The following is a 12,559-nucleotide window of genomic DNA, read 5'->3' as shown; positions in this document are numbered from 1 at the left end:
CCTAAGGGAAAAACAAATCTTAAAGCCTAAGTAAAATTTTACAACTTTGACATGTGTTAGTAAAACCGTACATATCATCACAACTACTTTGTACATCCAGGTGAATTATGCCTTGTTTTTTCTGGACAAATTGGGCTTTCATTTGGTGGTAAATGGTAATGGATACCTCCTGTTTTTTTTTTTTACCGAAGGAAAACTGGTCCAAAATAGTAAATTTTAAATTTAGCTGTGTGTTTCTTGTTGCTACCATAACCTACCACCAAAGAACAATCCAAAATAAATGTTCCAGCTCTTAATGATCGCAGCGATACCATATATGTGTATGTTATTTGTTATTTGTACCCGTACCACAGCCCAGAAACAATAGTGCAGATTTTTTTTTTCGGGGGGGGGGGGGTGGTTACCTAATACACACTGACACTAACTGATACCATATTTTTTTATGATGACCTTTGACCCGAACCTTTGACCTTGACCTTGGCCCAAACACTAATCCTGACACTGAACTAGATCAAACCTTGATCTAGGTATTTTTTTCTTTATTTTTTATTTTATTTTTTAAATATTTATTTATTTATTTTTTACAAAGTTTTTTTTTTCTCTCTCTGCAAGGAGATAGAGAGATACAAAAACAAGGGGCGTGGGCTTCACAGTGACTGATCACTGTGATAGCCAATCAGAGGCTATCACAGCGATCATGTGACCTGGAACGGGACCCGGCCTCTCAGTGATACCCCAGTTTTTGTGCTGGGAGCACACTGTGTGGCGCACTCCCAGCACAAAGACAGGTACGCAAATATGCAGCCCTACGGAAAAATGCCACATATTTGTGTTACGTCAGTGTGAAGGGTTTTCTCCTTCACTGTTGTGCGTTGATGAGGCTGCACTTATAGGCAGCACTGATGGGCACTGATAGGCTGCACTGATGAGGCAGCACTGGTGGGGATTGAAGAGGAGGCACTGATAATGCTGCACTGATATGCAGCACAGGTGGGCACTGATAGGTGGTACTGATAGGGGGCACTGATGGACACTGATGGGCGGCGTTGACTGGCAGCACTGACTGATAGCACTGACTGGTGGTACTAACTGATGGCACTGACTTGCGGCACTGCTGAGCACTGATGAGTGGCATTGCTGGGAACTGATAGGCGCAACTGCTGGGCAGGACTTCTGGGCAGCACTGCTGGGCACTTGTGGGAGGCACTGCTGGGCACTGATGGGAGGCACTGCTGGGCACTGTTGCGTGGCCCTGCTGGGCAGCACTGATGAGTGGCACTGCTGGGCATTGGTGGGAGGCAGTGCTGGGCACTGATCATTAGGGCACTGATCATCAATGCTCTGATGAACAGTGCAGTTGTCCTCTGTATCATTTGCCAGTTATTGGCAGTACTTTCCTCACGCTATGACAGCGTGAAGAAAGTGCTGTCAATAACCAGCAACTGTATTGGACACAACTGTATTGGACACAGCTGATCATGTGGTAAAAGGCTGCTGTGATTGGCCTTTTACCTCAACACATGATCAGCTGTGTCCATAGGACACAGCGATCACGGAGAGCACTGGGTGCATACCGCTTGGGGCGTGCGGGAGGACGCGTTCTGGGAGGATGTCATAGAATGCTCTCGCAAAACTGGACAACCGCGCTGCAGCCATCATTCGGCTATAGCATGGTTGGCAAGTGGTTAAGTGTGGGTACCCAGCTGTGACAGCTTTCCGGGTGCCCACTGCGCATGCACGGGTATTGCTGCACCTTGTGAATGGTCCCGTAGTCTTCTGGGAGCTGTCACATGTCCCAGCACACTAAGGGCATGGAGGGGGGAGGACAACTTCTGCTTCCAAAAATATTTTTTTTTCTGCTCCTGGAAGTTGAAGCTCAAAAAAATGCTAATAGCCTAAAGTAGTGTGCACGGACACATAGGGATATATTTTCTAAAACTGGTGCACACATAATCTGGTGCAGCTGTACATGGTAACCAATCAGCTTCTAACTTCAGCTTGTTCAATTAGGCTTTGGCAATACAACCTGGAAGCTGATTGGCTTCCATGCAGTTTTAGTAAATAACCCCCATAAGATAACACTATTTAGCTTCTAGGAACATAAAAAAAAATACTATTAACAGCTTCTAGGAGCTTAAAAAATGCTAGCGTGCATGGATCCGGAAGAAGGCACACCTTTGTCCTGAAAATCTCAATGCTAATGCAGATTAAAAAAAAGCATCATGGTCAATACTCCATTGTTTTTTAACCACTTCCTGTCTGGACACTTTTACCCCCTTCCTGTCCAGGGCAATTTTCAGCTTTCAGCGCTATCACACTTTGAATGGCAATTGCGCAGTCATGCAACACTGTACCCATATGAATTTTTTACCATTTTTTGAGACAGATAAAGCTTTATTTTGGTGGTATTTATTCACCACTGGGATTTTTTTTTTTTTGCTATGTAAATGAAAAAGTCCAAACATTTTGAAAAAAAGTGTTTTTCTTATAAAATTTTGCAAATAAATAATCTTTCATCATACATCTTGGCCGAAATGTATTCCGTTATCTTTTTATAAAAAAAAGATAAGCCAAATTAGTTTATAACCAAAAATTATAATTTTTAAACATTTCTTTTACATTTTTGTTTAATTTTTTTTATATTATTATTTATTTATTTATTTTTTTTTTTTTACATACTGTCACCCTAGCAGTACAGTGTCACCATGGTGACACTGTACTACTTGTGGGGGGTGATGAAGATTTTGTTTTTTTTTTTACAGTGATTGCTTTTACACCCATAAAGGATATAAAAGCAATCATTTATCTTTCTCTCTGTCTGTCCATTGAGAACTTCTGAGTGAGCTGTGATTGGTCACAGCTTGTCACACGGTACAAGGCTGTTGTGAATAGCCTTGTACCATGTGACCTCTGTGATCATTCACAGATTTCACACGTAGTAAGCAATGATGTCACAAGTGACATCTTGCTTACTACTTTGCATGTGATCACTGATTGGCCAATCAGTGATCACATGATCGGGAGAGGTCCTGTCCGACGATCGGTGTTCCACTGTGTCCGGAGGACACAGCGGGCACCGGATCGCGGTGCTGCGCGATCCCAGGGAGAAATGGCGGGTGCCGTTTATGAACGGCGACCCGCCCCTGAAGTGCCACCGTCCTGCCGTTTATAAACAGCAGGCAGACGGCAAGTGGTTAAGATATCTTACATGTAGTTCGTATCAACTGAGTTTGAACACGGAATAGTCAGTGGTGTGATCAAGTACAAAGTGATCCAAAGAGCCAAACAAATTACACACCTTAGCATATGAATTTTTATTTTACCAAAACAAAGACCCCACCACACATGCATGCACATATCTACACACAAATTATGCTTTGGTTTAAAAAAACATGCAATAGTTATCATTGACATAGTACTTTTAAATGAAATAAACCTGCCTAACTGGCCTACAATAGGGCAGGCCCATTATAAATACAAACCAACGCCTCAAACACATAAGCATGCAGTATACTGTGCTGATCCATTGAAGTGATTTCTGTTTATGTTCCGTTATTGTGCCACTACACCATAAATGTAACTCCAGGATGTTGAGACTTGTAGCTTCATGCCAGCAGAGCAATCACACATTGCCCCTGATATATGCAGTCATTCGTAAAGTAAATATAGCAAACCTAATCAATTCCAACCATTGTAAAATACATATGCATAGCTGACCTTCAATGGAAACTGCATGTCAAAATGATAGAGATCCTAAACTCTACTGTAAATTCCTTTACCCTTTTTAGCTACCCTTTGAGCCTCTCTAATAGTCAGGGTAACCACCAATGATAACAAAGAAAGAAGCTCAAGAACTGGGAGGTAGTGGGGCTTTGCAAAATTTAGCAGAAAAATATGGTGAATATGTGCGTTGGCTCTGTGATGTCTCCAGTTCCATCTGGTTGTGCTGCAGCACCCATTACCCCTAAAGTCTTATTTAGGAAAGTGTGTGATGAGAATATCGATATTATTTTGGTATGGTCCAGGTCATCCTTTACCCTCTTTTTCCTGCACTTGTGCATGGATCCTAAATGCTGCAGAAAATGACCACTTCTTGCAACATTCTACTTTGATTCTATAGTGGAGTCATAATGGCCTGTTGAGAATAAGTATTATTCAGCCCAGAAGAGTACTGATGCTGGATTTTTGAGAAGGTTAGCATTGCAACCAGAGCTGTTTTTTTACCTGGGCATAATGATTTGCTCATTACTTCAGCTGCTTTTATTTCCCACTCTTCTGATCCTTTTCAACATCTGGTTTTTACTGGCACTCAATATGTCTTAGATATATGCAGTTTGTTTCATTCGAATTCAGACAAATGTTTTATTATTCGGACATTTGAATTTGAATACGAAAAAAACAGAACATAAAATAATAGCATACATTAGAATCGATTAGAAAAAAATAGAAAAGACAATAAAACAATAGAAAATAAAAGAATAGAATAGAAAAACAATAGAATACAATACAATATAAAAGAATATAATAGATTAGAATAGAATGGAAAAGAATAGAATATAATAGAAAAGAATAGAATAGAATAGAAAAAATAGAAAGAATATAACTGTATTCCCAAAATAGAATTAGAGAATACATTAGAATAGAATAGCACGGAAAATAATAAAATAGAAAAACAAATAGAATATAATAGAATAGAACAGAAAAGAATAGCATTGAAAAACAATAGAATAGAACAGAATAGAATAGACCAGAACCGTCCTCCAAAATTTGAATTTCGAATAGAATAAATTTGAATTTGAATAGAATAGAATAGATTAGAATAGAAAGGAAAAGAGCAGAATAGAATACAATAATGTAAAATAAAATAGAAACAATAAAATAGATAAGAAAAGAAAAGATTAGATTTGAATAAAATATAAAAGAATAGAATATACAATAAAAGAATACAATAGAATAGGATAGAAAAGAATAAGCAATAAAACAATACAATAGAATAGGACAGAAAGAATAGAATGGAATTGAAAAACAATAGAATAGTATAGAATACAATATAAAAGTATAGAATAGAACAAAATAGAAAGAATATAAAAGTCTTCCGAAACTAACATTTTGAATAGAATACATATGTATTTAAATTGAATAGAATAGAAAACAATGGACTAGAATAAACAATACAATAGAATAAAACTGAAAGAATATAACTGTCTTCCGAAATTTGAATTTCAAATAGAATAAATTAAAATTCAAATAGAATAGATTAGAATAAAATACAAAATAATAAAATGGAATAGAATATAATAGAATAGAAAATAATAGAATAGAATAGAATAGAATAGAAAAAAACAATAGAACAGAATAAAATAGAAGGAATATAACTGTCTTACGAAATTAAAATTTTGAATAGAATAAATTTGAATTGGAATAGAATAGAAAAGGATAGAATAGAATAGAATAAAAAAAAATAGAATAGCAGAAAATAGAAAGATATAACTGTCTTCAATTCAAATTTTGAATAACATAAATTCGAATTGAATAGAATAGAATAGAACTATCAAAATTCAAATAGAATAAATTTCAATTCTAATAGAATAAATTAGAATGGAATAGAATAGAAAAGAATAAAATGGAATAGAATAGAATAAACAGTAGAATAGAATAAAATAGAAAGAATATAACTGTCTTAAATTCGAATTTTGAATAACATAAAGTCGAATCGAATAGAATAGAATAAAATAGAAAGAATATCACTTCCGAAATTTGAATTTCAAATAGAATAAATTAGAATTCGAATGCCAATCTGAATTTGGTCAAATTGAAATAAAACTAAACAAATTGTATATTTATGCACATGTCTAATATGCCTTTTTCATCATATGTTTCATTTGAGATGGCCACGTTTTCAACAGATTTATTTGAAAAGTTGTTTTTGGGGATGAAGGTAGGGGATGAGGGCATGCTTTGATTTTTGTTTTGTCTTCCCTGAGACTGTGACAGTCTGGCCTTCAATGTTTCCCTCCTGATTTGCATTCGCCGTATAAAAAGGAACCCATAAGGCAAGCAAGGCAGCATTCTTGTGTCCTGAAATCATACTTTTTCTGGATCCTCTCCCACTATCCATCCTTGACTGGGTGGGGATTCAGGCAATGGTGCAAGTTATACTTGGGCATTCTGACCCTGATCTCTTCAGGGAGTTCCCTAACGTGCATATTGCTGTGTTTTACTATATTATTGCCAATTATGTGCAATGCCTGATTGATTTTTCTATTTGGTGAGAAGTATCACAGTTATGGTTTCCAGATGACCTCTGTATTTCTTTTGCATATATTTTTCCTGGTGAGGAGGATCTCCCCCCATATCCTGTTATCTCCAGTATTTTCAATCATGGTCCACGGTACTGACATTATTTACTCTAGTGTATGTACATTACAGCATGTAGCCCTCTGCATGGACTTTGCTCTATGCACTTGTTGGCAGTTTCGTGTCTGGAAATTTTGTGCAATTTTTTGTGTGTGCATTTCAATGACTTTATCACAGTGATTGAGATGACAACTGCACCACACCTCTCCCTTCTTTGATGGCATTGGCTTCCTCTACACCAGTGCGCTGGGTGACCACAATGAGTCCAGTCCCTTTTCCTTGTCCTCCTAACTAGGTTTTAATACCATGTCTCTTTTTGAGGGGTGGTGTTTCCTTTTTCCAATCTATTAGCCATGTCCATGGTTTCTTTTATCTGGCTCTAGTAGCGATTCGTATTACAAACAGTTATGTGTATTCCTAACCTTTACACTTGTTTTCTGTGGATCTACAGTCCATTTTCTGTCTAGGCTGCTATTCATACTCTCACACTTGTTCTTTTTATGTGTGTGTTTGGCCTTGCGCAGTACTTTTTTGTGGCTATTTTTTTAAATTTGAAATGCTGTGTTATTATCTTGCCTTAACACATAAATTATTTTATTACTATATGTTATGTTGCAAATTATGTGAGGTTTGTTCCTGCCAGGTGTTTACCATGTACGTTGGTGGCCATTCTTTGTTTTTTCTACTTTTTCTCCATTTAAAATTTTTATGCAGGAGCCATTTCCACATAGTTGTATTTCTACTTTTTCTCCATTTAATATTTTTATACAGGAGCCATTTCCACATAGTTGTATTTCTACTTTTTCTCCATTTAACATTTCTATGCAGGAGCCATTTCCACATAGATTTATTTCTACTTTTTCTCCATTTAAAATGTTTATGCATGAGCCATTTCCACATAGTTGTATTTCTACTTTTTCTCCATTTAACATTTTTATGCAGGAACCATTTCCACATAGTTGTATTTCTACTTTTTCTCCATTTAACATTTTTATGCAGGAGCCATTTCCACAGAGATTTATTTCTACTTTTTCTCCATTTAACATTTCTATGCAGGAGCCATTTCCACATAGATTTATTTCTACTTTTTCTCCATTTAAAGCGTTTATGCAGGAGCCATTTCCACATAGTTGTATTTCTACTTTTTCTCCATTTAACATTTTTATGCAGGAGCCATTTCCACATAGTTGTATTTCTACTTTTTCTCCATTTAACATTTTTATGCAGGAGCCATTTCCACAGAGATTTATTTCTACTTTTTCTCCATTTAACATTTTTATGCAGGAGCCATTTCCACATAGTTGTATTTCTACTTTTTCTCCATTTAACATTTTTATGCAGGAGCCATTTCCACATTGTATTTCTACTTTTTCTCCATTTAACATTTTTATGCAGGAGCCATTTCCACAGAGATTTATTTCTACTTTTTCTCCATTTAACATTTTTATGCAGGAGCCATTTCCACATAGTTGTATTTCTACTTTTTCTCCATTTAAAATTTTTATGCAGGAGCCATTTCCACATAGATTTATTTCTACTTTTTCTCCATTTAACATTTTTATGCAGGAGCCATTTCCACATAGTTGTATTTCTACATTTTCTCCATTTAACATTTTTATGCAGGAGCCATTTCCACATAGTTGTATTTCTACTTTTTCTCCATTTAACATTTTTATGCAGGAGCCATTTTCACATAGATTTATTTCTACTTTTTCTCCATTTAACATTTTTATGCAGGAACCATTTCCACATAGTTGTATTTCTACTTTTTCTCCATTTAACATTTTTATGCAGGAGCCATTTCCACATAGTTGTATTTCTACTTTTTCTCCATTTAAAATTTTTATGCAGGAGCCATTTCCACATAGATTTATTTCTACTTTTTCTCCATTTAACATTTTTATGCAGGAGCCATTTCCACATAGTTGTATTTCTACTTTTTCTCCATTTAACATTTTTATGCAGGAGCCATTTCCACATAGTTGTATTTCTACTTTTTCTCCATTTAACATTTTTATGCAGGAACCATTTCCACATAGTTGTATTTCTACTTTTTCTCCATTTAACATTTTTATGCAGGAGCCATTTCCACAGAGATTTATTTCTACTTTTTCTCCATTTAACATTTCTATGCAGGAGCCATTTCCACATAGATTTATTTCTACTTTTTCTCCATTTAAAGTGTTTATGCAGGAGCCATTTCCACATAGTTGTATTTCTACTTTTTCTCCATTTAACATTTTTATGCAGGAGCCATTTCCACATAGTTGTATTTCTACTTTTTCTCCATTTAACATTTTTATGCAGGAGCCATTTCCACATAGATTTATTTCTACTTTTTCTCCATTTAACATTTTTATGCAGGAGCCATTTCCACATAGTTGTATTTCTACTTTTTCTCCATTTAACATTTTTATGCAGGAGCCATTTCCACATAGTTTTACTTCAGCTTGGATGTAGTATATTTTGTTTTTTTTTGGTTAAATATTTTGATTTGTTTCTATCGTGACCTTTCTTCAACCTCTATGTATGTCTTTTAACTTTGCACTATGTGATATAATCACTGGAAGATGTGTTGGTGGGTGTGACTTTGAGTTAATTAGTCTATTCACTTCCATGTTTTAGTGTTTTGAGAACGACAGACTGATCTCCATTGAAACATTGACAATCAAATGTTGTTGCTTTTACCCATTAGTACCTCTATACCTGTATTTGATTTGTATCAAACGTTGGTATTTATTACAGAAAGGGAAAACAACTCAGCGAGCGCTCAATATAAATAGGCGGCTATGCACAATAAAAGGGAACCATAAACCTTCCAAATAACACATATAAATAAAATAAGTGCAGCACTAAACCGATGAATAGTCTTCAGTAGGTAAATAGTCCTCAGTATAAAATGTAAAATATATATATATATATGATAAAAGTTCATAAATAATATAAAGAGCTCCATGTGACTTCACATGTCTCAGTGCATCACTCCTTCAAATGGATGAGGGGCAAGGTAATGAGTAAAGTGCGCACTCACCAGACGCGCAATGGTTATGCGCAGTGTATAGTATAATGGAGGTCTGCCAATCGGTCCCTCTCAGCATAGGAACGGGATCAACCCAGGATAGGTAGATGTCATCAAGGTTATTCATCCGGAGGTCCTCTTTAAGGACACGGGTGCAGCCTCTTCAGTGTGGTACAGTGGTCACCAGGGGGAGCTCTGGGGGATTAGGTGCTTATGGCATTTCTCATGTGAAGGCTTCAAAGAGATGAAGATGATTCCTCTTTTATGTAACTTAAACTTTCTGATTCACTCACCCAGAAAAAGAATGCAGCATGCAGGCAGTGCAGTTCTGTATTACAAGTCACATGAAAGAGGAATAGGACCAGTGTAGGTTTGTTGGCTACAAAGTCTCTGTCAAAACCCAGCTCATCTCCCTGGCTGGAGAGAGGGAAGGGCATGTTGGTGTCAGGACAGGAAGAGGGATTGGGGTGGGTGGAGCAATCACAGGAATGATGCCCTGTATCTGTGTCTTCTCTCCCACCAGGTTTCAGCTGCTGCAGGGAGAGACACAGACACAGGGCATTGTTCCTGTGATTGTTCCCTCTGCCGCACTTAGGCTTGACTTGGACTGAGGAGTTGTGGAAGTCTGAGGTGGAGGTTCCCCAGGTGTCCCACCTCCCGCACTGACTGGTGCTGCTCTCCCTGATGTTCTTCTCAGTCTCCCCAGAGACCTGCACTCCCCCCTCTCCTCTTTCCAGGCATCCGGAAGACATGTTTCTGCTCTGGGCTTTTTTCCTGCCGAACGGGACCCGGGACTTCTGATTCCGGGTCACATGATCGCTGTGATAGCCTGTGATTGGCTATCACAGTGATCAGTCACTGTGCAGCCCGGCCCCATTGTTTTTTCTCTCTCTATAAATGGAGAAGAGAGATACATAGTATCTAACTCCTGGCATAGAGAGAAAAATGTTTGTTAAAAAAAAAAAAGATAAATACCGTATTTTTCGCTCCATAAGACGCACTTTTTCCCCCCAAAAAAGGGGGGAAAATGTCAGTGCGTCTTATGGAGCGAATATGGAGCGGCCGGTCCGGTATTTCCACTGCCGCCATGTCAGAATACCGGGCCGGCCGCTCAGCTCTACAGCGGGACCTTATAGAGATGACTGCTGACCTTTGGGGAGGGAGGGGGAGCGGGTACCTGAATTTGACAGGTACCCGCTCCCACTTCCATGAAGTTGTTCTTTCATCTTACCCGTTCCTCTATCCAGCGACGCGGTCTTCCCGGCTTCTGTAGTGTGGGCATGACAGCCGGGTGCCAAGTGCGCATGCGCAAGAAGCGGTGCTTTTTGTGAATGGTAAGGCAGCACCTGGGACACATGACAGATCCCAGAAGCCGCCGGACCAATCACAAAGCGCAAGTGCTTCTCGCTCATGCGCACTGGGCACCCGGCTGTCATGCCGAGCGCCATTACAGAAGCCGGGAAGACAGCGCGCGGCTGGATAGAGGAACAGGTAAGATGAAAGAACAACTACGCGGAAGTGGGAGCGGGTACCTGTCAAATTCAGGTACCCGCTCCCCCCCCTCCCCAAAGGTCAGCAGTCATCCCCTGTACTATCCACAGTCTCTGGTCATCCCTGTGATGTCCGCAGTCTCTGGTCATCCCTGTGATGTCCGCAGTCTCTGGTCATCCCTGTGCTGTCCGCAGTCTCTGGTCATCCCTGTACTATCCACAGTCTCTGGTCATCCCTGTACTGTCCGCAGTCTCTGGTCATCCCTGTACTGTGTCCGCAGTCTCTGGTCATCTCCTGTACTTTGTCCGCAGTCTCTGGTCATCTCCTGTACTATGTCCGCAGTCTCTGGTCATCTCCTGTACTATGTCCGCAGTCTCTGGTCATCTCCTGTACTGTGTCCGCAGTCTCTGGTCATCTCCTGTACTATGTCCGCAGTCTCTGGTCATCTCCTGTACTATGTCCGCAGTCTCTGGTCATCTCCTGTACTATGTCCGCAGTCTCTGGTCATCTCCTGTACTATGTCTGCAGTCTCTGGTCATCTCCTGTACTGTGTCCACAGTCTCTGGTCATCTCCTGTACTATGTCTGCAGTCCATTAGTTCAGAATTTTTTTTTTCCTGTTTTCTGCCTCTAAAACCTAGGTGCGTCTTATGGTCAGGTGCGTCTTATGGAGCGAAAAATACGGTAGATAAATATTAAAAAAAATAAAATAAAAAATAAAGAAAAAATACCTAGATCAAGGTTTGATCTAGTTCAGTGCCAGGGTTGTTGTTTGGGTCAAGGTCAGGGTCAATGGTCAGGATTTAAAAAAAATTGGTATCAGTGTCAGTTAGTGTCAATGCCAGTGTCAGTGTGTTTTAGGTATAAAAAAAAAAAAAAAAAAAATGCGCACTATTGTTCCTGGGCTGTACTACGGGTACAAACAACAAATAACATACACATATATGGTATCGCTGCAAACATCAAGAGCTGGAGAATTTATTTTGGGTTGTTTTTTGGTGGTAGGTTATTGTCGTAACAAGAAACACACAGCTAAATAAAAAAAATATATTTTTTTTACTATTTTGGGACAGTTTTCCTTTGATAATAAAAAAAAATCAGGAGATATCCATTACCATTTACCACCAAACGAAAGCCCAATTTGTCCTAAAAAGAATGCGGTATAATTCACCTGGATGTGCAAAGTAGTTGTGATGATATGTACGGTTTTACTAACACATGTCAACATTGCAAAATTGTGCTTAGGCATTTAGATTTGTTTTACCCTTAGGCATGAAGGGGTTAAAGGGGCTGGTACGGCTTACCTGTCACAGCTGGACAGTAGGGGTGGTAGGGCAGCATTTACTGTACTTTCCTCCTGCAGCAACTGAATGCCATCTTCTCTTTCTCTCCCTCTCACCTGCATTCAGCTGCTGTAGGAGGAAAATACAGAACAGTTTTAGTAAATTCTACCCCTCCTGTCCAGCTTCCTCCTTCTTCTTATTTCCCCCAGCCCCCATGTGCTTCCCTTGTCTGCCCCCCACCCCTTTTCCCCTCTCTTCCTAGCCATCAGAGCAGGTCTCTCCAGGTGTACGGAGCTGACTAGTATGGGTCAGAGGTGCTCCAGATAACAGGATAACACACAGGCTGTTTTATTTATTTATTTATTTATTTTTTTTTTTTTGGGGGGGGGGGTTCGTGCAAGTAGCTGGTC

General features: G+C 38.9%; 1 protein-coding gene across 2 annotated transcripts in view; it reads left to right on the top strand.

Moving 5' to 3' along the window:
* LOC149467809 (uncharacterized) overlaps positions 1–12,559 on the top strand; it is an 81,543-nt gene that overhangs the window by 18,331 nt on the left and 50,653 nt on the right. The window lies entirely within an intron of this gene.

Source organism: Staurois parvus, unplaced genomic scaffold (genome assembly GCF_062004578.1).
Source record: "Staurois parvus isolate SC_StPar_1 unplaced genomic scaffold, SC_StPar_1.0 ptg000099l, whole genome shotgun sequence".
Taxonomy (NCBI): domain Eukaryota; kingdom Metazoa; phylum Chordata; class Amphibia; order Anura; family Ranidae; genus Staurois; species Staurois parvus.
This window is presented reverse-complemented; position numbering and strand designations above follow the sequence as displayed.